Source organism: Nicotiana tabacum, chromosome 6 (assembly GCF_000715075.1).
Source record: "Nicotiana tabacum cultivar K326 chromosome 6, ASM71507v2, whole genome shotgun sequence".
NCBI classification, from domain to species: Eukaryota; Viridiplantae; Streptophyta; class Magnoliopsida; order Solanales; family Solanaceae; genus Nicotiana; species Nicotiana tabacum.
In genome coordinates, this window is record NC_134085.1 from 207427403 (window position 1) to 207436770 (window position 9368).

The window sequence follows — 9368 nt, forward strand, 5'->3', positions numbered from 1 at the left end:
GAATGACATTGTGCATGCTTCTTTAAAGGTATTCCTTTTTTCTAACTTTTATTTTGTCATTTTTCTATCTTTGGGATTCTCATTCCTTCCCTTTCCCCCCTTTTTAAGCCAATCTCATCGGCACGGAGATGATGAAAAGGGTTACCCTCTCAGAGCAGTTTGTGTGTGATTATTAATTGGAGGCATATAATTGGAAGGAATAGTATAAAAGTCTTCAAATCGATGTGGAGTACTTAGAAGAAAGCAAAAGTACCTTGGAGCAGCAGGTGCGGGCTTTGACTTCGGAATTGGCAGTTGAAAAAGCTTTCTCCAGTCAAGCAGACAAGGAAAAGGCTCGTCTTGAAGCTTCTTTTTCCGAGCATCTTTCCAAGGCGAGTGAAGATATTAGAGAGTTGAAGGATCTCTTGGATGCAAAAGAAGCCTATGCTGGTGAACTCGTGCAGAATTTGGCTCAAGCCCAAGAAGACCTCCAGGTTTCTTCTAATAGGGTTTGTTCCTTAGAAAATTCCCACGCCTCTCTTCAAGCTTCTTATGAATCTGTCTTGGCTGAAAATGAAAAGCTAAAGAACGAAATCGCTGACTGGGAAAGATATTATGAGATCCTTGAAGATAAGTCTGCCATTAAAGTGAATTGGGCATTTTTGAATTCTCGCCGTGATACCCTTGTTGAAGCTAGCCAAGAGAATTTTAACTTGGAATATGAGTTAGCTAAGATCAATGAAACTATTAAGAAGACTCAGCAGAACCAAGATTTTCCTTCTCCCCTAGTCGAAGCTTCCGCAAATGTTGAAGATGATATGAGTATCCCCACTCCTTCAAGCAAAGTTGAACCCGCTGTTGTTGATGTACCAGCTTCAGTTCCTTCATCTTCTCAGTGACAAGTTTAAGTTATTTGAATTCCTTTGTGTCTTTTTTTTCCTTTTTGGAAAATTGTGCTTAAAACCCTTGGTCTCATTTGAGGGTTTGTTTTGGAAACTTAAGTCCCCAGACCTTTTATGGGGCGATATGTATAAACAATTTTCAGTTTATGACTAAGTTCATACTTAGTCTAAGCCTTTTAAAATTAAGAAATTTTTCGTTACTATTTGAACTTCTGTTTTGTTTATTCTTACCTTTATTTCTAAAGACTTACTAAATAACTTGCATTTTTACTCTTCAAAAAATGCTTCTGTTAACTTCATGAATACTTAAATTAATCATGAATTTTATAAAAGAGGGCCCTTTTATATTCGACACTTAATGAAGAAGACGTCTCAACTTCATAACGGTGTTAATATACGATAAAAGAAATAGGAATACACATGTTTCTTGAAATAACTTTGACAAGTTTTTATTTGAACTTTGTCTAGCTTTGAATAACACTTTACATGTATTTGCATTACATCTATAACTTTCTCGTAACTGTTTTTCTTATAACAAATTTAAAAGAAAAATAAACACGAGGTTTTTATTTATAACCCATTTCAGTACATTGCCTTTACTCTAGCTATGGTAAGGTCTTTCTTTAGGCTTAGCTCGTGACTTTGCTCCGTACTTGACTCATTCATTGAGTGAACTTTTCAGGCTTGATCTTTGTTTATTTCCCTATCTTCTTTGCTTTCTTTATACACATGCCTGTGTATATTATATAGTCCCCCAAGTATTTGAGCGTTGAAGTATGAAGCCTCGAGCACTTGATTGTTCCTCTCATTTGGTCCTTTCCCTGAATAGGAAAAACATACGGGACTCGGAGGTACGATTATAGATGAAGACTGCTTAGCCCGTTTGAATTTCTATCAGAATAATTGTAACTCTAGACCGGGAAGTTTAATTTATTCCATGTGCCTTGCAGGTCGTGACTCATCATTTAGTACGAGTTAGCTTTTTGCCTATCATCTAAAATCGTTAGTAAAATTTAACAATTCAAAAATTAAATTTTAAAATACGGATACCTAACTGTGGGTATTTCTTAGAACTAGTATCTCTTCAGGTGAACAGTATTCTAATGTGAATGTAGTATCTTGCCATCCATTGTTTCCAGCTCGTATGCTCCTTTACCTGCAATATCATGAATCATATAGGGTCCTTCCCATGTTGGACTTAATTTCCCTGCATTAGCTGCCTTCATAGATTGAAAAGCCTTTTTGAGCACGAAGTCCCCAATTTTGAAGAATCTTAGGTGTGCTTTTCGGTTGTAGTATCGTTTTATGACCTGCTTTTGTACTGCCATTCTTATCAGTGCAACTTCTCTTTTTCCTTAAAGCAGATCAAGATTTATGCGCATTTCTTCGTTATTAGACTCTTCTGACGCTTGTGTAAATCTTGTACTTTGCTCTCCTATATCAACTGAAGTTAAAGCTTCAGCTCCATAAACCAATGAACATGGTGTTTCTCCTGTACTTGTTTTTGTTGTTGTGCGGTATGCCCATAAAACACCATGTTACATTTCTGGCCAATTACCTTTGGACTCCTCTAAACGTTTCTTTAAATTGTTGATAATGATTTTGTTTGTTGACTCAGCTTGCCCATTACCCACCGGATGATAAGGTGTGGATGTAATTCTTTTGATCTGCCAACTTTAAAAGAACTCTGTGATTTGCGTGCCTATAAATTGAGGGCCATTGTCGCATATGATTTCCTTTGGTACACCAAATCAGCATATGATATTCCGCCAAATGAAATCTTTATCTTCTTTTTCACGCACCTGTTTGAATGCTCCTGCTTCCACCCATTTAGTAAAATAGTCAGTGAGTACGAGCAAAAATTTTACCTGTCCTTTTGCTTGTGGTAGTGGACCCACGATATACATCCCCCATTTTATAAACGGTCACGGTGTAGTGATCAGATGTAGCAACTCTGCAGGTCTATGCATATTATTACTGTACTTTTGGCATTTATCACATTTAGCCACGAAACTTTCCGCTTCTTCTTCTATTTTGGGCCAATAATAGCTTGCCCTGATTAGTGTCCTTACCAGTGATCTTCCTCCTACGTGATTCCCATAATGCCCTTTGTGTATTTCTATCATTACGTATTCTGTCTGAGAAGGTCCGAGGCATCTTTCTAAGGGACCACCAAACATTTTCCGATAAATATTGTCTTGCTTTAAGCAATATCGAGCAACCTATTTTCGAAGCGCGTGAGCTTTCCTCTTATCTTCAGGAACGATACCATTCTACGAAAAGACAACAATCTCGTTCCTCAAATCCCAGGTTAAGTTATTAAAATTTTCCTCATTTTTATCTGGATCAAGCACTGAATGAAACAAATGTATTACAGAAGCATTTTCATTACTTGCCACGTCTGCTGCAGATGCGAGATTAGCTAAGGCATCCGCCTCAACATTTTCATCTCTTGGTATTAGCGTAACCTCCCAGGTTTGGAATTGCCTGATTAGATCCCGTACCTTCTCTAAATACTGTTGCATTCCTGCTTATTTGGCGGTATAAGTCCCCAGCATTTAGTTAACCACGAGCTGCGAATCGCTCTTGATTACAATCTGATTAATGCCAAGTTCTCGTGCTATTTCTAAACCTGCAATCACTGCCTCATACTATGCCTCATTGTTAGTTATAGAATGACATTTAATGGCTTGTCGAATGGTTTCACCTGTAGGTGGTACCAAAACGATCCCTAAGCCTGCACCCTTTATGTTAGATGAACCATCAACAAATAAGGTCCAAATTCCTGGGTTAGCTCCGTTGAGCACCTGCAATTCTTTTTCTGCTTCTAATTGCACCCCTTGGCTAAAATCAGCCATGAAATCAGCTAACACTTGAGATTTTATAGCAGTTCTAGGTTGGTATGTGATATCATATTCACTTAATTCTATATCCCACTTGGCTAACCTACCTGGCAACTCGTGCTTGTGTAATATATTGCGTAATGGATAAGCAGTTACTACAACAATAGGAAGACATTGAAAATAAGGCCTTACTTTTCTAGATGCCATGATTAATGCAAGTGCAAGCTTTTCTAATTGAGGGTACCACGTCTCTGCATCTAATAAAGATTTGCTAACATAATAGATCGGAGATTGTTTATCTTGGTCCTCTCGGACTAAAACAACACTTACCGCTACTTCTGAGACGACCAGGTAGATGAGCAGTCTTTTCCCAACCTTTGGTTTTTGCTAGCAGTGGCGGATTTGATAAATATGTCTTCAAATATTTGAGTGTCTGTTGACATTGCTCATTCCATTCGAAATGATCTTGCTTTTTAAGAGCTGAAAAGAATTTAAAGCACTTTTCTGATGATTTAAAAATGAATCTTTCCAAGGCTGCAATTCTTCCTATCAACCTCTGCACTTCTTTTTTACTTGTAAGTATGTCAGGGATTTCTTCAATGGCCTTAATCTATGTGGGATTCACTTCAATACCATGGTTAGAGACAAGAAAACCTAAAAACTTACCTGATGCAACACCGAATGCACACTTCTCACGATTTAATTTCATATTAAATTTTCGCAAAATCTGCAATGCATCAGACAAGTATGATACATGGTCCCCTGAATGTTGAGTTTTGACGAGGATGTCGTCTATATAGACTTTCATAGTTTTCCCCAAATGTTCTTGAAACATTTTAGTCACTAGTATTTGATATGTTGCACTAGCATTTTTGAGACCAAAAGGCATTACTTTATAACAGTAAGTCCCCCTGTCAGTTATGAAGGAAGTTTTTTCTTCATCTATCGGATCCATTTTGATCTGATTGTATCCTGAATACGCATCTAAAAAACTTAATAATTCATGTCCTGCAGTAGCATCAATTAGTTGATCTATATGTGGTAGTGGAAAAGAATCTTTAGGACAGGCTTTGTTAAGGTCTGTGTAATCTACACAGATTCGCCACTTACTATTCTTCTTCTGTACCACAACAGTATTGGCTAACCAATTAGGATACTTTACCTCACGAATAGACCCAATCTTTAGTAATTTTTGAACCTCATCTTGAATCACCTGATTTTTGAAAGTTCCTTGCTTTCTCTTCTTTTGTTTGACAAGAGGATACGATGAGTCTTCATTTAATTTGTGAGTCATTACTTCTGGTGGTATTCCTGTCATATCAAGAGTGGGACCAAGCAAAACAATCCACGTTAGTTTTCAAAAATTCAATCAACTTACCTTTCATGTCCTGGCTTAGATTGGCCCCTACGTAGACTTTCCTATCAGGCCATTGTGCAAATAACACCACATCCTCTAGTTCTTCAATTGTTGTCTTGATATTTTCGTTTTCCTCTGGTTCTTGAATGGTATCTGGCCTTGAGTCCACATCTGTTTGTCCTTGTTCAGCTGAGGTTTGTGTTATGGTACCCTCAACTGGATTCTGTGATTGCTATTTTTCTTCGTTTTTCGTACTTGAATCCGCTATAGAGTTGATATTCCTAGATGTATGTTGGTCCCTACGAATTTGACATATTCCCCATGGTGATGGAAATTTAATAAGTTGATGCAAGGTTGACGAAACGACATCCATCTCGTGGATCCATGGTCTCCCAAGGATCATATTGTAAGCCATCTCCATATCTACTACCTGAAACTTTGTATCTTTGACAACTCCTTCTGCGAATGTAGTAAGTATTACCTCTCCTTTCGTCATGACACTGGAATTGTCGAATCCAGATAGAGTATGTGCCTTTGATATTAATTTATCTTCAGCTTGCATCTCACGTAATAATCTTAACAGAATAACGTTCACGAAACTACCTGGATCAATCAAAACTCGTTTTACATTAGTATCATGTACAAGTAGAGATATTACCAGTGCATCGTTATGAGGAGATAATACGCCATCCGTAACGTAATGCTTTCTTCCTCTAAGACATGTCGCACCCGTTTCCCTTGGGTAATTGTGACTTTGGAAATTTTATTGGCTGTTGTGCACGTCACACCATTGATGTCTTCACCTCCACTTATAACGTTGACGGTCCTTTTGGGAGAAGGTAGTTTAGGGGGCTCCTGCCTATTCTTCATGTATGCTTGCTTATTTTCTCACCGAATAACTCGGTGAGATAACCCTGTTTTAATAAATGATCAACTTCACTTTAAAAACCTATAGTCTGCCTTTTTTTGCCGGTGATCGTTGTGAAATTCGCACCAATGATCAGGATTGCGCCTATTTGGATTCGATCTCATCTCTTTTGGCCATCGTACCTTGTCACCCATGCTTCTTAAAATAGCTACGAGTTCGGAAGTGCTCACATTGAAATTATAACCGCCAAACCTCGCCTTCAAGTTTCTATCATCTCGTGACTCACGCGTGTTTCGATCAATCTCAAATCTTGATGACGAGCCCGACTCTCTATTCCTTGACCTATGATTGTACCTTTGATTGTCCTGTTTTGATCGTGAGTCTTTTTTCGCTGGTCCCATGTATGGTTCGTACCTGTTTTTACCGGACCTTTTTTCGATTTTTGCCCGTCTCGAACTTACCTTTTAGTATTTAATGCTCATTAAATACTGTATTTGTACTCTCTTGTGCTGTCAGATTTATTCTCCTTGATTCGTGGACTTAAATAGGTATCAGCGTTAAATCTTTTGAGTATCCGCTCGTGCCTTCTCCTATGCCTCTGCTCGTATCTGTTGCAACTCATGCCTCTTTGCAAATCATAACTCTTTGACCAGTCTGCGTGTCATGACACGTCATCTTCCAATCACTTTAATATTTAACTCAATGTTTTTCAATACAACGACCCAGTTATATACATTACTTATTAGCTCACGGTTTACTCATTCCTTAGGAAATGGATGATGAGGATCATGTTTTTTACTCATCATAGATCTGATAAGATTCTCAGTGAACCTAAAAGCTTTGAAGTTATCTTCATTCCACTTTTATTATGATTTTGCAGACACAGGCACTTGCCAAAACCAATATACAAGGCAACAAAGCAAATTCGGGAGATGACTGAATCTGCGAGGCGGAGAGCGGGGAGGAGGAAAGCTCACAGTGCCCCAGGAAGCATTTAGAATGAGCCATTGCGAACGAGTAGAATTATCAAAGAAATTGAATGAAAAGTCGAAGCATTCAGAATGATTCTGCTAATGCATGCTATCCAGGCCAACCTAAACAGCGTAGAAGGCTATTACCATTTCACAATAGTAAATTTTATAACCAATGGTAGAATCGAAGAGATCTTACATCTCATGTAACGACTGAAATATAGTGGCTGTTTTGTCTGTTGAACTTATGTTACTGCCATGGTTGTAACAGGAAATTTTGTGATGTAATCAATTATTCCCAAGTTTGAAAAAGAAAAAAGGAAACCTAATTGCTCCTCTTGATTGGTAACATCAATTTCTTGTTTGTCTTATTGCGTCGTATGACTATGATTAAGGTTGCTTGGGTGCTTTGGCTAGTGCACAATAGTGTACGTCGACGAAGACACCTTTGCCAAAGCGTCTCTCACCTCCCAGTTATATACAACTACAATATAATATCATTTAAATATAATTTTTATACAAATTTTATATAATATGTTTTTTGTATATTTTGTATCTAATTTATACATTGTAAAAATAAATTTCATACAATTAATTATATATTATACAATTTATCTACAACTTATCCATAACTTTCACACATTATTTCTACCCAGTTAAATACAACTACAATAACATACAACTTAAATACAAATTTTATACAATATGTCTTTTGTATATTTTGTATCTAATTTATATATAGTAAAAACAAATTTCATACAACTAATTATATATTATACAACTTATCTATAATTTTCATATATTATTTTTACTCAGTTATATACAACTACAATATCATACAACTTAAACAAAATTTTTATACAATGTTGTTCAACTTACATACAATAGTTAAATATATAAAAGAAAAATATATAAACAACAGAATACAAATTTTCTACAATTTTACTACAATTTCTGCAGTATAATGTATGTCATGTCTTCTTCTTCGAGTTTCAATCTGAAATTAAGCCAAAACCAAGTCTAATCTTCACCAAAACCCCTCAAAATTGAGATATAAATTCCAAACTATATTCCCAATTATTTGCAACAACACCCAATCCAAACAAATAATGATTTTTGAAAACCCAAATTCGAATTCAAAACTTCAAAGCTTTTTAATGGTTGTCAATGATGGAATTGCTGCTCTCTTTTCCTTTGCTTTACATTACTGAAATTTGGGATTGAGAGATAGAGAGATAGAGAGACGTAGAGAGAATTCTCAATTCTTTGCAACAACATCCAATCCAAACTAACAATATTTTTTGAAAACCCAAATTCGAATTCAAAGCTTCAAAACTTTTTAATGGTTGTCAATGATGAAATTGCTGCTCTCTTGTGCAAGATACGTGGGGAGGGGTTAGGATGTGGAGAGAGAAACGCGGGGGAGTGGAATATATGTTAGAGTAATTTTGGGACACTACATGACTCTAGATAGAAGGGTGTGTAGGTTGAAGATTAGGGTAGAAGGTTAGTAGGTAGTCGAGCATCTCCCTTTGTCTTCTCTAGCTTGATAGTATTAGTGCTAGTACGGTACCCTTTTTTCCTTAGTTTATTATATTCGCATGTCTCGTTTCGTTGTTACTTGCCATTGGTAATTCCGTAGTTTGCTAGTAGTACTTCGTTCATATTCTCGCTTGCTGCCTTGGAATTAGTTTTCTAAATATGTTATCTAGCTACTACTTGTTATCAGTACCCCTTTCATATTATCTGTTGCTATAACCGGTCTAGTTTTCTAATTATTGTTTTGCTATTGCTTGCTACCAGGGCTTCTCTCACCTTCTTTAGCCGATGGTCTATCGGAAATAGTCTCTTTACCCTTTCAGGGTAGGGGTAAGGCTGCGTACACCCTACTCTTCCCAAACCTCACTTGTGGGACCACACTGAGTTGTTGTTATTGTAATTATTATCATTAATTCCATTAAAATGTACTTAAATGATAATTGGGTATATAAAATATAATTATAGTAAAACTTGAGTAGAGAGGATAATATAGTTTCATATAGTGTATAGGAATGTAAAAATTCCTAATAAATTTTGACGAGCTAGCCACTTTTTGGACAGCTTTTTCAAAAATAATCAATATTTGAAAAATCGTTGAAAACGTAGCAACTTTTAATGCAAAAACACCATGACTTTATTATGGATTTCGAACTTAAACAAGTAAAAATTCCAGGATACTATCTTAATTTTTGTAAACATGATATTGTCATGGATTACGAATTTAAAAAAAGTAAAACTTCGTGGTAACATCTTGCATTTTTATTGAAAAAAATGGCTATTTAATGATTTTTGTAATCACAAATCTGAAAAATGACTATTTTTTAACTTTATACCTTATATTACGTAACCCATAACGAAATTTTCTAAATATCCTTCTCTCCGGTTTCTCGAAGTATGGCAACTTGCAAC